We start from the raw sequence: 19,805 nt of genomic DNA on the forward strand, positions 1-19,805 counted from the left end.
CCGGCATTTGTCTGGAAGCAAAGGGATTAGAGGGCTAGGATCCCAGGAGATCCACGCTGCCAGAGAAACCACACCCTCCCTCTACAGAAAGCCTTCGTTGCTTTCAAGCTGTAAAACAACCTGTGGCAGACATGACACCAAAAGCACAAGAAAGAAAGACAAAATAGATAAAATGGACTTTATCAAAATTAACAACTTTGTGCTTCAAAGAATGCCATCAAAGGAGAGAAAAAAACCCACACAATGAAATTATTTGCATATCATACAGTCAAGAAAGGACTTCTATCCAGAATGCACAAATAACTCTTAAAAAAAGTTAAGAATAAATAAAAACAGAGGCAAATAATCTAGTTTAAAAAAATGGGCAAAGGATTTGAATAGATGTTTCTCTAATGAAGATACACAAATGGCCAATAAGCACATGAAAAGACGCGTGGTACCATCAGTCATTAGGGAAAGACCTAATCAAGAACACAGGCGAGATACTAAAGACACTAAATTGTTACAATCACAAAGACAGCAACAAGTGTTGGCAAGGATATAGAGACATTGGAACCCTTCTACACTGCTTGAGGGACTGTGAAATGGTGCAGTGACATGGCAAAGGTTTGATGGTTCCTTAAAAACTTAAATATTGTTAACATATGACCAAGTGATCTCTCCTATTACATACTCAAGGGCAATGAAAACATACATCCACATAGAAACTAGTACATGAACCTTCTCAGCAGCACTGTTCATCATAACCAAAAAGTGGAAACAGCCCAAATTTCTATCAACTGGTCAACGGATAAACAAACTGTGGGATATTCATATAGTGGAAAACTATGAGGCCATGAATAGGAAGCTACTGGTGGTACATGCCACAGCCTGGATGAACCTTGGGAACATTATGCCATGAGAACACTTGAGGACCAGTCCTGAAGGCTATAGAGCTCTGTGATGGAAGGGGCCAGGGTCCCTGAATGATTTCATGGGCTAGAACAACTCCTCTTCCACACATCGGTGAGCAAGACACAACCTCAGATTATGTTAAGCCACTATCTGCTATAGCAGTTAGCTTCCCCTGAGTGATATCTGGCAAATCTCTCTAATGAGCTCTAGATCCTTTGGCTGTAGCAAAAAGTACTCCGATGTTTGAGTGGTTTCCTCATCCAGAGAATCGGGCCAAAAAATCAACTGTAATGTAATACTCACATATCTAGCTTATCCAACACTTTTAGAATAGAGCCCCAATTAAAAAAAAACAAAACTATTTAGCATCACAAAACTATACAAAATAAAAACATATTTATGATATGTCCACAATCCATAAATACATATTACAAAATTATTAAAAAATAAGATTGATAAAGTTGACAAATCACCTTTTACTCAAGATTGACTCAATGAAGGTAACAAGAAAGAACAAGACACAGGCCAGGGCAGCTCATATGGAACATCTAAAAGAATGGAAACTCTCAGAGTGCATGATGTGAACTTACATTTTTACACCCTGGTGGCACATTTGGATGCCTGTGAGGGAGCCCCTCAGCTCCCTCAGGAGTCAGAGCCCTCTCAGTGGGTGCGTAGAAGGACTTGCTCCCACCTCGCCCTGTCTCCTGGCCTTAGCCCAAGGCTAATCTGAGGAGGATGCCACTAGAGACACAGCTTCACAAGGTCCAGAGAAAGGGGCAGACCGGCTGTCTGGTGTGTAGAGAAATCTTACCTGGGAGCAGTGGTTCCTAGGCCTGGCTCATCAACCAGAACCAAGGTTGGTTGTAATAATAGAGATTCTCAGGTCCCATCTCTGAGATTCGGACTGGTAGGCCTGGTGTGGGCTAGAAAACTGAACACCGGCTGAGTGACTGGTGCTGTGGCTCTTCTAAGGCTATTAGAATCACAGGTACAATAAACGACTACTTCTCCGTCTTGCAGCATCTTGGGGCGCCTGGGTGGCTCAGTCGGTTAAGCATCTGCCTTCATTCAGCTCAGGTCATGATCTCATCGTCATAGGTTTGAACCTCATGTGGGGCTCTGTGCTGACAGCTCAGAGCCTGGAGCCTGCTTCAGATTCTGTGTCTCCCTCTCTCTTTGCCCTTCCTCCCACTCATGCTCTGTTTGTCTGTCTCTCAAAATTAAATAAAATTCCGAGCATCTTGAGAACAAAGGCCTTGCCTTTTCCTCTTTGTGGTGTGAGTAGCTAGCAGAGAGCATGGCATTGTTTAGTGCTCAAGCCAAGTTTATTGAGCAAAACGGTATATTGCCATCATGCTTGTTTTTATTTTTAATTATTTTTTAAAAGATTTTTAAAAATATTTTTTATTTCTTTTGAGAAAGTGTGAGAGTGTAAGTGGGGGAGGGGCAAAGAGAGAGGGAGGGAGAGAGAGTGGGAGAGGGAGAGGGGGAGAGAAACAGAGAGAGAGAGAGAGAGAGAAAGAGAGAGAATCCTAAGCTAGCTCCACATTGTCAGTGCAGAGGCCAATGCAGGGCTCAAACTCACAAACCACAAGATCATGACTTGCACCAAAATCAAGAGTCAGATGCTCTGGGCCACCTAGGCACCACCATTTGCTTGTTTTTAAAATTTAGACTGTACTTCCTACCTAGACTTGTGAGTATAATTTAGTAGCACCAAATATATAATTGTAACATCAAATTTCCTTCTACAGCAAATAGCAAAGGTATCCTTTTTATTACTTAAGAGTCAACTGATACCCTGCCTTTGAACTCTAACTGTGCAGTATATATAAAGTGATATACTTATTTCTTATTTTTTTTAACGTTTATTTTATTTTTGAGAGAGACAGAGTATGAGTGGGGGAGGGGTAGAGCTGGAAAGACAGAATCCGAAGCAGGCTCCAGGCTCTGAGCTGTCAGCATAGAACCTGACACAGGGCTTGAACTCAGGAACTATGACATTATGAACTGAACTAAAGTCGGATGCTTAACCAAATGAGCCACCCAGGCACCCCAGAGTGACACATTTAAACACACAGACACACACATACACACAGACACACACACACATACACACACAAAACTCTGAGAAATTCTCTGCAGCCTTGGAGGCCAGCCAAATATTCTGATTCAATGGTTCACACAATATCCCTAAGCTATAATCCAAATTAAAAAATCCTTCACAAATCTATCAGACTTCAGTCACTTGAAATAGAGAGAAAACAAAAGAATACACATTTAAGAATTCCTAAAAATGATACTGTAAGGAATCAAACATCTTAAAAAAAAGCTTGAAGTGTTCTTAGAGAAAGTGCCCAGAACGTCTGGATGATGTGGCTCTTGTATTGCTGGCCAAATTAAGATGCCTTTGAACTGAGGAGTGAACAGTAGGCAAGGTGTTTTAGGGTAAAATTCGGAGTCTCTTTATTTTACTTTAGTAGAATACATGACTAAGTATTCCCTTTCATACTTAACCGTTCTAACCTGCTTACCAGTTAACAACTTGAAATGCTTTATCTCTCTCGAGACATTTTCTCAAGAGCTCTGCATTTGGCAAATAACTGTATACTTTGCATCAGGAAGATGAACAGGCTCCTAATTAGGGACAGAATGAACCTAAGATTCTGAAAACTGTTAGCCCCCAAAATTAGATGAGCTACTGATGGAGGCAGACCCAACTCTTTCTTAAACAGTAGTGTGACACACAGAGAAAGTGCCATGAAATATGAACATAAGCGATGGTGGAACTTAAAGGTGTTTTTGTTGTGGGGCGCCTGGGTGGCTCAGTTGGTTAAGTGTCTGGCTTCAGCTCAGGTATGATCTCACCATTCGTGGGTCGGTTTGAGCCCCATGTCAGGCTCTGTGCTGACAGCTAGCTCTGAGCCCGGAGCCTGCTTTGGATTCTGTATCTCCCCCTCTCTCTCTGATCCTCCCCTGCTCGCACTGTCTCTCTCTCTCTCTTTCTCTCTCTCAAAAATAAATTGAAAAAAAAAAAAGATGTTTTTGTTGTTCCCACTACCACACAGATGACCCGTAAATACTGTGCCTTGAAGGCACACTTAAAGTCGTCCCAAAAGCAAAATCAATGTGTACTATTCTTCCACTGTTCTCTAAGTGATATTATGTCAAAATAAAAATTTTTTTAATGTAAAAGGATAATTCCTCCAGACGGAGAAGAATATCACATAATTAGTGGTAGAGGTAATCTGGGGAGAAACTAAAAACCACTGCAGAACTTGGCCAGGAATGACTAAATGCTGTCTTGATAAGCCCTGCCAGCCTTTTTCTTTATCTCCTTGAAACCCACTGAGCTCAAGACTATTGTCATCAAGAGGCACCTGCTATTTAGATGGATTTATCAGGCTATTCTGTCTATTGCTCCTCAGCACTGACAAATCTACAAGCACTAATGACTGCTATACTTCTGAAGTGGTTCTTTTGTCCTCATTGTGCTGCTGAACAGGCCGACCACTGGAACGTCCACCAAGCATGTAACTCCACAATCCCCTCTTTGTAAACTGTCACGCGCCAACAGTGGGGTGGACCAGAGACTAGAAACTGACTAATGGCAGTCACTCCCTAAATCAGCCAGAGGTGTCTGAGCTGCTGTTGCATAAATCTACTAGGGACAATCTAATTGGCCCTCTTTTGAGGGTATCTGAAATGGATACAAGAGGGAGAACTGAACTGCTATTTTGTATCTACTTGAAACAAACTCCCATTCTCCAAATTATGTTCCAGTCACTAAAAGAAGCAGCTTCTTTTTTTGTTTTCTCTGTCCTTTGGTTTCTGCATTTGGAAAAATGGGGTTATAATTATCATGGTCTGATATCAACTACTGTGAGAAAGAAATGGGTTATTACATGTGCAATACTTAGAATACAGCCTGGCACCTACTAAGTACTAGATAAATACAGATAGCCCTTATTATCCAAACCCCTACTGTCTGTAACTAGGAGTTTGAGTATGTTAAGATAAATTTTCTGATAAATTCCTTGCTATCCAAATTCAGGAACAAAATAGATTTGGCTAGAGAGAGATACTTATGTTACTTATTATAGTTAAGTACCTCATCATGTGCCAGACACTATGCTGTGTGATTTACATGTAAGAGTAAATTAACCTTTTTAAAAAATTGAATTATATTTAACATGTATCATTGTGTAAACCTAAGGTATACAACATGCTGATATGATACATTTATATAAATGGCAATATGATTGCCATCGAAGTGAAAACTTACACTTGTATCCTGTTACATAATCACTATTTCTTTTTCATAGTGGGAGTGACTAAGATCTAGTCTCTTAGCACTTTTGATGATTATGTTACTGTCTACATTCACTATACTGTGCATTAGGTCTCTAGGACTAGCTACGAGTTTGCACTTAGAAAACATCTTTCATTCTCCCCCAACCTCCAGGCCCTGGCAAACACTATTTTACTCTGTTTTTTTATGAGTTTGGCCCTTAAATTTTTTTTTTAATGTTTATTTATTTTTTGGAGGGAGAGACAGAGCATGAATTGGGGAGGGGCAGAGAGAGAGAAAGAGAGAGAGAGAAGAGGGAGGGAGGGAGGGAGGGAGAGAGAGAGAGAGAGAGAGAGAGAGAGAGAGAGAGAGAGAAATCCAGAACAGGCTCCAGGCTCTGAGCTGTCAGCACAGAGTCTGATGTAGGGCTCAAACTCGGGAACAGTGAGATCATGACCTGAGCCAAACTCAGACACTTAATCACTGGAGCCACCCAGATGCTCCTGAGTCTGGCTCTTTTAGATGTTACATATAAGTGATATCATACAGTATTTCCCTTTCTGTCTGACTTATTTTACTTAGCATAAACAATTTACAAAATTGTATATATACATACCACATCTTCTTTATTCATTCATTTGTTGACAGGCACTTAGGTTGTGTCCCTATCTGGGCTGTTGTGACTAATGCTGCAGGAAATATGGGAGTATAGGATATCTGGATATCCTGTTTTTATTTCCTCTGGTTTATACACAGAAATGGGATTGCTGAATCATATGGCAGTTCTTTTTCCTCCTATTATGTAGGCTGCCTTTTTAAAATTAAAAGTTATTATTTTAGAGAGAGAGGGAGAGAGAGAGATACAGAGAGAACAAGCAGGGGAGAGGAGCAGACAGAATTCCAAGTAGGCTCCATGCTCAGTGCAGAGCCCCATGTGGGGCTTGAACCCACGACCTTGGGATCATGACCCGAGCCAAATCAAGAATAGGACACTCAACCGACGAAGCCACCCAGGCGCCCCTGTAGGCTGCCTGTTGAAGACATGCTCTACATGGTTGAGCTGGAGGCAGGCATGCAGTCCCAGACCAAGCAGAGGCACATGTTCCTCTTTGAGCAAACTGCACCTTTAGCAAACTACTCAGGAAGGGGTCCTAGCCTTGCGCTACATGTTCAAGAGGAGTATGCAGATGAATTACTTGGTCCTGGAGGAGAACAGACAATGACCTGGCAAGTCTTCACTCGTGAACAAGGAGACTTCTAGCAGATTATTCTGCAAGCCGCTAACACTGACATCCAGCAAGCCCGGGCACCGGACACCGATCAAGTCTTAGAAACACAGTGAGACTCCTTCAATGCTGCAGTGGGACCTCATTCATCAAAGATTACTATGTGCTGGAGGAGAATGAAATCTCTGTGAACCCAGGGGAGGTGGTCCAGGTCCTCACGGTCAACAAGCATAACACGTGCCTGATGTTTTAGGCCTGTCAGCAACCATCCTCCCACAGCTGAGGGCTGGGTCCTGGGCAGCAGCCTGGTGTCTCTCACCAAAGCCAGGCTGGCAGCAGAAAATAGTGACAGGAGCATTAAATAAGTGCCCCATTGGCTTCCCCAGGAGAGGAGTATGCAGATTTAGAAAAGTGAAAAGCAAACAACACGAACACATAAACACATGGTAGGGAATCACTGCTGCCTAATCTCACTGGTGCCACTGGAACCGATCTTTTGAGTATTGGAACCACAAGTAGCACATCACCCACGGTGGACCTTTCTGATGTTGTTGTTGGTAGTGGTGATTTCTCCTCCCTCTTTTCCCCCCACCTCACTAACAAACCTCCTGAAACCCTAGATGATGAAGGCCTGCCTTCTGTTGTTCCATTAACTGACCGCAGGATTCACTGAACTGAACTTGTATTTTTATTGTAACAACTTATATACGGGTAACATTCCAAATACACACACACACACACACACACACACACACTTGAGGGTGATTTCTTCACCTTTTTAAAAGAAAGAGTTTAGACATCAACTAAAGAAGAAAAATGAATCATACAGCTTTAAGCGTCAGTATGCGCATTTACGTGCGAGAACTACAGTTAGCAAACGCTAACCACTACGGGAAACCGAACAAAAAATACCCAGCGAAAGTATCTGAGTCACAATGATGGGAGAGCAGGTGAATACACTTCTGATGCTAAGGTGGCAACGAAACAATTCAGCTGCTATTTTAGATCTACTTTGAACAAACGCCCATTTTCCAAATTACGTTCCAGTCATCAGAAGGTGCAGCCCTTGCCGTCCCAGGCACCCTAGCAGGCCTGGCTCAAGGTGCCCTTCAGGTGGCATGAGCTTTCCTCATAACTTGCAAAGGCCTTTCTAGTTATCATCCACCGGGCAGCTCTTGAGGGTTCGTCCCGGAGCACAGTCAGGTTTTGGCTGACTGATCAGAGTTCCTGGACACATGCAGAAACCAGGTGATAACGGAGATAATAGTCCATACTCATTTATCACAATTTCAAAATCCAAAAAGTTCTGAAAAAGCGAGTTGTTCATAGTTAATTTGGCAGGAAAATTGGACCTAAATTGATGTGCCTTATTCCATTTAGTGTGAAGTTTTATAACTTCACTGCAGTATGATTAAAATAAAATGTCTGATTACAGGGGCGCCTGGGTGACTTAGTCGGTAAAGCGTCCAACTTCAGCTCAGGTCATGATCTCGTGGTCTGTGAGTTTGAGCCCTGCACCAGGCTCTGTGCTGACAGCTCAGAGCCTGGAGCCTGCTTCAGATTCTGTGTCTCCCCCTCTCTCTGTCCTTTCCCCAGTCACACTCTGTCTCTCTGTCTCTCTTTCTCAAAAATAAACATTAAAAAATAAAAAAAATAAATAATTACAGGTGCTGTCACAGGCACTGCTAGTAGCTTTCCTAACACAGGACGTATGCACTGTATTTCTTTCCTAAAATGAAAACCAAAAACTCTGAATTCAAACATATATTTGGACTCAGGGGTTTCTGAGAAAATTGTAGGTCTATTCTAGTAATGCTTAACTAGCATTTATTATACGTCAGGTTAGATCATAAGCACTTTACATGGATTAACTCACTCATTTTCATAGTGGCCCCATGAAACGGAGTGATTTTCACCATCTTACCAATGAGAAAGCTAAGGCCCAGAGAGGTCCAGTAAAATGCCGTAATGAGCTAGTAGGTAGTGAGCGGGAGCCTCAACAAAGCCAGACGAGCTGTGGGACTCTTTCCCTTTTTATAATTCTTTCCATACCCAATGCATTCTTGTGGTCACACACCACACACACACACACACACACACACACACACACACACACACAAAGGCGGAGCTCTTGATGCAGTTTTCTGAACTTGTTCCACGTCTAGCATAGACCATGCTCAATATTTTGTGATATAAAGTGAAGCCATATTTTATACATGTACACACACATTCTGCAACAAACCAGCCAGCAGCTGCATTCATTTGTTGGTTTAGGTTTATAGTACCTCATAGGTGGTACCTTGAACATTATCCATTTACTCATTAGATGCTTGAATTCCTTATACAAATGTTTCCTAGTCTACTTTGAAGGCCCCTACAACCACGCAGCCTACTTGACAGTTTGAGCCTCTAAGAAGTCTTCCTTGTACTGATTCTAAATATGCTCCCCTGAACTTTCTAGTCATTGATTCTAAAGGACACAGAAAAGTTTAATTCCATTTCTATATTTTTAATCCCATTAAAATTATTGTATATTTCTCTAATTACTCTTTCTAGAAATGGTTCAAAGAAAACATGGGTCATGTTTTAAAAATACAAAGAAGTTAGTATGAGAAGTTAAACAACAAAGAAAAAATAACTTAAAAAATAAAACATTGATGGTGTCCCTGGATGGCGCAGTTGGTTAAGTGTCTAGCTCTTGTTTTCAGCTCAGGTCAAGATCTCATGGTTCCTGGGTTTGAGCCCTGGCTCTGAGCTGACAGTGTGGAGCCAGCTTGAGATTTTCTCTCTGCCCCTCCCTTGCTCACATGCACTCTCTCTTTCTCTCAAAATAAATAAACATAAAATTAAAGTAAAATAATATAATATAAAATAAAATGTTGATTTCTAGGTTTCCAGAGGATACCTGCTTATATCCACATTCTCCATATATCCTTCAAAGACGTTACAGATAAACAAGCAGAGCAAATAAACCCATAAAACAAAACTAAAAAATAAAAGTGAGAGAGAATAGTACACATTTCAATTTACCTGGAAATCAACAAATAGACATTAGGAATTAGCAAAACTGATCTAGAGCCCACAATGGAATGCAAAGATCAGTGGAGACTAAGTGAAAAGGAGAAAAGACCAATGGGTTCCTCATGATGGTAGAACACAGACAAAATCACCCTTAGAAGGAGAGTCCCACATGGAGTGGGGAAACATTGTGAAAAGGCTCGAGACTTTGTGGATCAAAACAGTGACTAATGGGAAACAGAAAGAGGGTCTTGAAAGTTCTTGAGATCAAAGATGGCCTTCTTGGGAAGGGACCTGGAATAGATGCAGGTGACTAGCAAGGGGCAGAAGTCCCTTGGAGTCTTGGTGGCCAGAGGAAGAAAGAGACAAGCAGTGCATATTAAAGATCCTACTAAACAAATAAGAAGTACAAAATCAAAAGACACATCAATCACCCTCCCCTTAACCTTTAGAAAAAAACACTCTCTGTTAAGTTATATGCACTCAGCTGAGATTACCCTGAACTAAAAACTAGTACTCAATCCAAGTTTCTCACCATCACCATAACAAGATAACTATTATTGACTTGGGAAAGGATAAGACATTTTATTTTGTTCTTATTTTTTTTTTTAATTTAAATTCAAGTTAGTTAATATACAGTGTAGTCTTGGTTTCAGGAATAGAAGCCAGTGATTGATCTCTTACATATGACACCCAGCATTCATCCCTAAAAGTGCCTTCCATAATGCCCATCATCCATTTAGCCCATCTCCCTATCCAACAGCCCGCCAGCAACCCTCAGTTTGTTCTCTGTATTTAAGAGTACCTTAGGCTTGCCTCCCTCTATGTTTTTATCTTATTTTTCCTTCCTTTCTCCTATGTTTATCTCTTATGTTTCTTAAATTCCACCTATGTGTGAAATCATATACTATTTGTCTTTCTCTGACTTATATCACTTAGCATAATACATCCTAGTTCCATCCACATTGTTTCAAATGGCAAGATTTCATTTTTTATTGTCAAGTAGTATTCCATTGTATATTAATAGATCACATCTTCTTTATGCATTCATCAGTCAATGGACACGGGCCCTTTCCATAATTTGTCTATCATCGATAGTGCTGTTATAAACATTGGGGTGCACTTGCCCCTTTGAATCAGCACTCCTGTATTCTTTGGATAAATACCTAGCAGTGCAATTGCTGAGTTGCAGGGTAATTCTATTTTTAATTTTTTGAGGAACCTCCATTCTGGTTTTCAGAGTGGCTGCACCAGTTTGCATTCCCACCAGCAATGCAAAAAGGTTCCCCTTTCTCTGCATCCTTGCAACATCTGTTGTTTCCTGAGTTGTGGATTTCAGCCATTCTGAGAGGTGTGAGGCAGTATCTCATTGCAGTTTTGATTTGTACTTCCCTGATTATGAGTGATGTTGAGCAAAAGATAAGCCATCTTAAGAATAATGGAAACACACGCAACATCCATACAAAACTACAATAAAATCCTTTATTCAATCTTTCACCATAAAACCCACAAAGCAAAAGAAATCTGTAAATAATATGCTCACTTGAATTAACTATCCTTAACCAAATATTTGCATATATGAAAAACTCTCCAAATCAGAAATTCAAAAACTCAAAATATAAAAGTACATAAAGAAGATGTATGTCCAGAGATGATTCAAGGAAAAAAAGGAGGAGAGAGGAAGACAGAATAATTTTAGAAATGAATGTTCAAATCTGAGATGCCAAACAGACAAGACATGGGGGGAGAAATATAAATAAAGGGTGCTAGGAAGAGGAATAAAAACACCATGAGAAAAACAAAATACAAAAGAGCTAAAAAAGTCTAAGACAAGAATTGGTTGCTACAGAATCTAGGCAAAGAAGACCTAAACTACACGTAGTTAGAATTTCTGAAAAATAAAAACAAAGGACAGAGCTTATATATATAAAACTATAATTCAGAAAATATTTTCAGAAAGAAAAGAATTCTGTATTTCAAAGGACTCACTAACAACTAGACAAATGGACCAAGAATAATCAACTGAGACACAGCCTAGTAAAAGTACTGCAATTAAAACAAAAGAAAAAAATCCTTCTGGGCCTTTAGGGAAGAAAATCAAATCACCTATAAAGCAAAAGATACCACGATGGCATCAAATTTGTTAACAGCAACACACAAAGCAAAACTACAGGAAATAAAGTGTTAGGCTAGGTCTTTATATCCAGCCAAGCTGTTTTCAAGTATTAAAGCTATGAAAAATAGTTTGAAACCTGCACAGATTCAGTAGAGCCCTCAGGAGCCCTTTCAAAGACTGTGTTAAGAGGGTGAGTTTCATTCAAGCAAGAAATGTTGGTGATGCTCTGGTAAAAGGACTGATGGTAAGTAATAATTATATACATTTAATATTAAATTAAAGACCAAAGCATCAGAAAGGGATAAAAGAAGAAGAAGAGAATGTGTTATATGTATTGACGAAGTACATATAACGGGGTGGGGTGGGGAGTACAATAAGGTCATTGGTACCACATGAGTAATAAGAATAGAGTCAAAGGTATTACTTAACGCTCCCAACTTCTTAAAGATAAGTCTGAGAACTGGTGTTAGCAAACTTTAGACAACAGGTCAAGTACAGTTCACCTGTTTTTGTAAATAAAGTTTCAATGGGACACAGCCACATACATCCAGCTTCATACTGTCTATGACTTTCGTTCTGTCTACATCATAGACAGTAACCTAGTCAAATTATCCAAATTAACAGAGGTTGAGTAGTTGTAAGAGATGGTATGGCCCTTAAGGTCTTAAATATTTACTATCTGGGCCTTTATAGGAAAAGTTTGCAAACTTCTGCTATATAACAAAAATACAAACCTTTCTAAATGCCAAACTAATAAAAAAAGAAACAGTAAATTAAAAAAAAATGAAATAGTTGACACCAATCATATTGGTAATACCAATAAATATAAATGTGCTTAATTCACACATTAAAAGAAAAAGATCTTCAGATAACTCATAAAGCAAAATAAAATAAAACCAACTGTATACTCTATATGAGAACAAGCTGAGGCACCATTTTTTGCCCACAGGTCCTGTCCTATGATATAAAAAAAGCATTTTAAAAATAAAAATACAGGGGCTCCTGGGGGGCTCAGTCAGTTGAGTATCCAACTCTTGATTTCGGTTCATATCAGGATCTCATGGTTCATTAGAACAAGGTCCACGTCAGGATCTACACAGAACCTGCTCAGGATTTTCTCTCTCCCTTTCTCTCTGACCCTTCCCGGCTCCCATGCACTGTGTTTTCTCTCTCTCTCAAAATAAATTTAAAAACTTTAGAAAATATAATAAAAAAAGAATAAACTGAAGTCTTAAGGTTAAACATGAAGGAATAAAGAAAGACACATTAGGCAAATACAAATAATACGAAATCAGGAATTGTGATTTTGATACTATGCAAGGCCACATTCAGACCAGAAAGCTTTAAGGCAGAGAAGTACAAATACCAAAGTTACAGCAACCATGACCACACAAAGAAAAGAATTAACTCAAATAACCTCTGACTATGCACTCTGACACATATGGCTTTAGTGGAATATATTCTAAGCACAAAAACAAAACAAAAAAAAACACCAAAGAAATTGCAAAGAAGGCTTGACTATCACAAAGTTTTTGGGGGGGGGGGCTGTTTTTTTGTTTTTTTGGTGGTTATTACTGGTCACCGTGTTGGTATAACAATTCTGAAACTATTTTGCAGACTCAACTGAGTTCAGGAACACAAGGAGTTCTGTGAATACTTTCATATATATAGGAAATAAATAATTTTGTAGAGTCACAAGTATCTTCTCACCCTGGTCTTATGGGATTGGCTAGAAAACATAGTTTTTTAAAGAGTACATAAATAGTTGCACAGTAATTTGAATCTACTTAATACTGAACTTATCCTTAAAAATGGTTAAGATAGTAGGTTTCAAGTTACGTATATTTTACCATGTGGCAGGCACTAAAGTCAGGATATTGACATATATCAGCTCTAAGTTGAGAAATATCCCTGGAGAAAGGGAATTGTTATTTTCCTTTCAGAGATGACTAAACTGAGGCCCAAAGATCGCAATAATGTCACACAAGACCAAAAAGAAGTAACACAGACTAGAATTGACTGTGGGTCTCTTTAACCCCAAAGCTTCTTCTTTTTTATTAAATTTATTTTTGAGAGACAGAGAGAGAGAGAGAGAGTACAAGCAGGGGAGGTGCAGAAAGAGAGGGAGACACAGAATCTGAAGCAGGCTCCAGGCTCTGAGCTGTCAGCACAGAGCCCGATGTGGGGCTTGAACCCATAAACCGTGAGATTATGACCTGAGCCAAAGTCAGATGCTTAACGACTAAGCCACCCAGGTGCCCGAAAAAAGTTTTTTATACTAGAGCATTCAGAGTGCTCATGCAAAACTCCTTTTAGTATATATTTGATAAGTGGCTTAAAGGAGAAACAGTTAAAAACTGACTTTAAATATGAGTAACATGTCTTCTAGCTGTAAATCATCTCCTTCCCCAACAGATAAAAGAAATTCAATCTGTAAATTACTCATTAAAATTATTTTCTTTAGATGTCACTACAAATTAAAAAGGTAATAAATGTATCATCATCCCTGGCACAGTTGTTCCTTTCTATTCCTTTCTCGTCTATCCTTATGTGGTAGCTTTATTACTCAAGTCTACCATCAGCAGACAAAACTTGGGCCATGAATTTGTACCTGTTCATATATTGTTACCAATCAGGGAAGAGACAGATACAGAAAGAATAGGTGTTTAGAAACTTCAATAGCAATTTGACAGGGTTATTTCATGTATGTTGAATCTAAAAAGAAAATATATGGAAAAAATATAGTATATAGGAAAACTATATATAGGAGATTTACATATTTTTAAAATTAAAGATTACTGTTGTATAATTTACATATAGTTAAATTCAACATTTTTGGGTGCCCCTCTACAGTCAATCCCTCCTCCTAATGTCCAATCCCTGGCAACCACTGATCTGATTTCTCTTCTCATTTTGTCTTTTCTATTATTTCATATAAATGGATCATAAACTATGTAATCATTTGTGCCTGGCATCTTTCACTTCATATAGTGCTTTTAAGATTCAATCATGTTGTTGCATATATCAATAGTTTGTTCCTTTTATTGCTAGTAGTTTTCTGCTGTATGGATTTATCAAAATGTTTATCTAGTCACTAGTTGGTAGATTTCTGGGTTATTTTCAATCTTGGGTGACTATGAAAAAGTTGCTATAAACATTTATGTACGAGTCACTTTTTGTATGTTTATAGTTTCTTTGATTCTCTGCTTGGTCTTTTTTGTTTTTTTCCATCCCTTTCATTTATCTCTTTGAATGGGATAAGGTCCCCTGTCCTTTCCTTTCTGCCAGGGTTACTTCAATAAACACATCAAAGTACATCTGGTGGAAGTTGTGAACAATCCACTGTGACAAGGAAGGACAAGCTTTGCAGAAGCTGACCAGTTGGATAAAACAGTCATATAAATAACAGCAGAGTACATACAACACACTCCAAAAACACTTCCTGAAGTGCCAGGCCCTGGACAGTGTATGACCCCTTTTTAATATAGTACTTCTTACAGGTGTAGGACACATAATAGGCTACTAAAACAAGATAGAAACCCAGCCAAAATGATGAAACGGTAAAATTCTCCTCAAAATAAATTCCAAAAATAAATGAAGAATCAGAGAATTGATCAAAAGAGATATAGACAATATATCTGAATAAGAATTTAGAATAACAATCATAAGACTAATAGCCGGGCTTAAAAAAGCATACAAAACAGCAGAGAATATATTGCTGCAGAGATCAAAGACCTAAGAAATAGTCACAATGAATTAAGAAATGCTAAATAAACCAGATACAGTGACAGTGAGGATGGAATAAGCAGTGGAGAGAATGGGTGAAATAAAAGATAAACTTAGGGAAAATGATGAAACTGAAAAAGGAAGAGAAAGGAAATTACTAGACCATGAGGGGAGAATTAGAGACTAAGTGGTTCAATGAAAATGAAATAATATTCATAGCATAGGAATTCCAGGAAAAGAAGAAGAGAGAAAAAGGGGCAGAAGGTTTATCTGAACGAATGATAGCTGAGAATCTCTCTAGTCTGGGGAAGGAAACAGGCATTCAAGTCCAAGAGGCACAGAGAACTCCCTTCAAAATCAACAAAAACAGGTCAACACCATGACATATAGTGAAACTGGCAAAATACAAAGATAAAGAGAATTCTGAAAGCAGCTAGGGACAAATGGGCCTTAACCTACAAGGGTAGACACATAAGGTTAGTAGCAGACCTGTCCACTGAAACTTGGCAGGCCAGAAGGGAGTGGCAGGAAATATTCAATGTCCTGAATAAGAAAAATATGCAGCCAAGCATCCTTTATCCAGCAAGGCTGTCATTCAGAATAGGAGAGATAAAGGTTTTCCCAGACAAATAAAACTAAAGGAGTTCATGATCACTAAACCAGCCCACAGGAGATCCTAAGGGGGAATCTGTGAGTAGAATGTTGCAAAGACTATAAAGGACCAGAGACATCACCACAAGCACGAAACCTGCAAATAACATAATGACACTAAATTCATATCTTTCAATAATCATTCCGAATGAAAATGGACTAAATGCTACAATCAAAAGACATAGGGTATCAGAATGGATAAAAAAAAAACAAGGTCCATCTGTATGCTTCCTACAAGAGACTGATTTTTAGACCTGAGGACACTGGCAGACTGAAAGTGAGGGGACAGAGAACCATCTATCATGCGACTGGGTGGCAAAAGAAAGCTGGCGTAGCCAAACTTCTATCAGACAAACTTGATTTTAAAACAAATACTATAACAGGAGATGAAGAAGGGCATTACATTGTAATTAAGGGTTCTGTACATCAAGAAGAGCTAACAATTTTAAATGCTTATGCCCCCAACCATTTGAAAGAAACCAAATATATAAATCATTTAATCACAAACATAAATAAATGTATAGATAACGATACTGTGATTGTAGGGGACTTTAATAGTCCACTTAACAGCAATGGACAAATAATCCAGGCAGAAAATCAATCCGGAAACAACGTCTCTGAATGACACATCGGACCAGATGGGCTTAACAGATATATTTAGAACTTTTCATCTAAAAGCAGCAGAATACATATTCTTCTCAAGTACACATGGAACATTCTCCAAAACAGATCACATACTGGGTCACAAAACAGCACTCGACAAATATAAAAGGACTGAGATCATACCACGCATATGTTCAGATCACAACACTATGAAACTTGAAATCAACCACCAGACAAAATTTGGGAAGCCCCCAAATACATGGAAGTTAAAGAACATCCTACTAAAGAATGCATGAGTCAACTATGCAATTAAAGAAGAAATTAAAAAATATATGAAAGCAAATGAAAATACAACAGTCCAAACCCTTTGGGATGCAGCAAAGGTGGTCGTTAAGAGCAAAATACACTGCAATTCAGGCCTATCAAAGAAGCAAGAAAGGTTCCAAACGCAGAATCTAACTTCACACCTAAAGGAATTAGAAAGGCAGAAGCAAAGAAAGCCCAAAGCTAGCAGAAGAGAAATTATAAAGATTAGAGCAGAATAAACAATATAGAATTCAAAAAACAAACAAATGAAGAAAAAATAGTAGAGCACACCAATAAATCTAAGAGCTGTTTTTTTAAATAAACAAAATTGATAAACTACTAGCCAGACTTCTCAAAAAGAAAAGAGAAAGGACCCAAATAAATACAATCATGAATGAAAGAGAAGAGATCACAAACAATTATCAGAGAATATTATGAAAAATTATATGCCAACAAACTGGACAATCTGGAAGAAGTGGACAAATTCCTAGATTCTCACAAACTACCAAAATTCAAATGGGGAAGAAGTAGAAAGTTTGAACAGACCCCAAACCAGAAAAGACATTGAATCAGTTGTCAAAAATCTGCCAACGGCCGACCTCTGCAACACCAGTCCTTGGTCAGATGGCTTCCCAAGGGAATTCTACCAGACATTTAAAGCAGAGTTAATACCTATTCTTCTCAACCTGTTCCAAAAAAGAGAAATGGAAGAAAAGTTTCCAGACTCATTCTATGAAGCCGGCATTACCTTGATTCCCCAACCTTTAAGATCCCACTAAAAAGAAGAATTATAGGCTAATAGCCCTGATGAACATGGATGTAAAATTCTCAACAAGATACTAGCAAATCAAATCCAACAGTATATTAAAAGAACTATTCACCATGATCAAGTGGGATTCATTCTTGGGCTGCAGGGCTGGTTCAATATTTACAAATCAATAAACATGACACATCACATTAGTAGAAGAAAGAATAAGAACCATAAGATCCTGCCAATAGATGCAGAAAAGGCATCTGACAAAATACAGCATCCTATCTTAATAAAAACCCTCAAGAAAGGATAGAAGGAACATACCTTAACATCATAAATGCCATATATGAAAGGCCTACAACTAATAACATCATCCTCAATGGGGAAAAATTTCCCCCTTTCCCCCTGAGATCAGGAACATGACAGGGATGTTTCTGTTGTTTAACATAGTGTTAGAAGTCCCAGCCTCAGCAATCAGACAACAAAATGCAATAAAAGGTATTACAAACTAACAAAAAAGTCAAACTTTCACTCTTCATAGATGACATGATACCCTACATAGAAAGCCTGAAAGACTCCACCAAAAAAGTGCTATAGCTGTTACATGAATTCAGCAAAGTCGCAGGACATAAAAATCAATGTACAGAAACTGGCTGCATTTCTATACACCAATACTGAAGGAATAGAAAGAGATATCATGGAATCAATCCCATTTAGAATTGCACCAAGAACCATAAAATACCTAGGAATAAAGCTAACCAAAGAGGTAAAAGATCTGTACACTGACAACTATAGAAAGTTTATGAAAGAAATTTAAGAAGACACAAAGAAATGGAAAAACATTCCATGGGCATGGATTGGAAGAACAAATATTGTTAAAATGTTGGTACTGCTCAAAGCAATCTATGCATTCAATACAATCCCAATCAAAATAGCACCAGCATTCTTCACAGAGCTAGAAAAAATCCTAAAATTTGTTTTTTTACTTTTTTTAAAAATTAATAGTTTATTGCCACGTTGGTTTCCATATAACACCCAGTGCTCTTCCCCACAAGTGCCCCTCTCTAGGACCATCCCCCCTTCCCCTTTCCTCCTCCCTCTTGAGCCTCCAGTTTGTTTTCAGTATTCAAGACGCTCTCATGATTTGCCTCCCTCCCTCCCTCTCCGTAACTTTCTACCCTCCCCCCCGCTTTCCCCTCCCTATGGTCCTCTGTTAGGTTTGTCCTGTTAGACCTATGAGTGCAAACATATATCTGTCCTTCTCTGCCTGACTTGCTTCACTTAGCATGACACCCTTGAAGTCCATCCACTTTGCTACCAACAGCTAGATTTCATTCTTTCTCATTGCCATGTAGTACTCCATTGTGTACATATACCACATCTTCTTTATCCATTCATCAGTTGATGGACATTTAGGCTCTTTCCATGATTTGTCTATTGTTGACAGTGCTGCTATGAAGATCGGGGTACATGTGCCCCTATGCACCAGCACAAGCTATATCCTCTCACCTTCCCCCATTTTTTTTTTTTTGCAAGTATATATAATTAGATCTCACAGAATCTATACACGCCAACGTCTGTCTTTATACCCACTGCTGTTTGAAGACTCTGCTGGCAGTCCTAACTGCCTCATCAGTGGGCCTCACATTTATAACATTAGCATTACCGCTGAGATAGTTCTAGCTCTGCCCTTTTTTGGATGACCCAGCAGCTTACTTGGTGGTCAGCCTTGGTAGCTAGAGAGGTTTCTCATAACCACTGCAGGGCCTGAATGAATGGATTTCTATCTGACCTGCCTACTTTTCCTCCTCAGTGGTCATAGGCCACCAGTGACTCATATACCTCAACCCCTAAACCTTTTGGAGTCACAAATAGGCACATCATTTTATATTAATATATTTTATCATTTAGTTTTCCACATGGTATGATCAACCTTCTATTAGGATAGATAAAGAGAATGCCATTGAAAGCAGAAATTATGTTATTTTTTTTAATCTTTTATAATTCCTAACGTAGTAATGCACCCACACTAGATACACATTATTGGATGAGAGAATAAGTTGAATTCTGCATGGAGAGCTTTTCATAAGCCAACATACATTTATACTTTAGTTTTCCCTTTCTTTATCTCAACACCTCATTTTTATATCCTCATGTACCTCCATGCGGATGCTAATGTGGGTCTTGATGAATGTTAACTAATAATACCTGATAAGACTA

At 38.8% G+C, this 19,805-nt stretch overlaps 1 protein-coding gene across 2 annotated transcripts in view; it reads right to left on the reverse strand.

Moving 5' to 3' along the window:
• The window catches only part of MCM9 (minichromosome maintenance 9 homologous recombination repair factor), a 103,420-nt gene that overhangs the window by 21,716 nt on the left and 61,899 nt on the right, over positions 1 to 19,805 (reverse strand). The gene's annotated exons all lie outside the window — the stretch shown is intronic.

This window comes from Suricata suricatta, chromosome 7 (assembly GCF_006229205.1).
Source record: "Suricata suricatta isolate VVHF042 chromosome 7, meerkat_22Aug2017_6uvM2_HiC, whole genome shotgun sequence".
Taxonomy (NCBI): Eukaryota; Metazoa; Chordata; class Mammalia; order Carnivora; family Herpestidae; genus Suricata; species Suricata suricatta.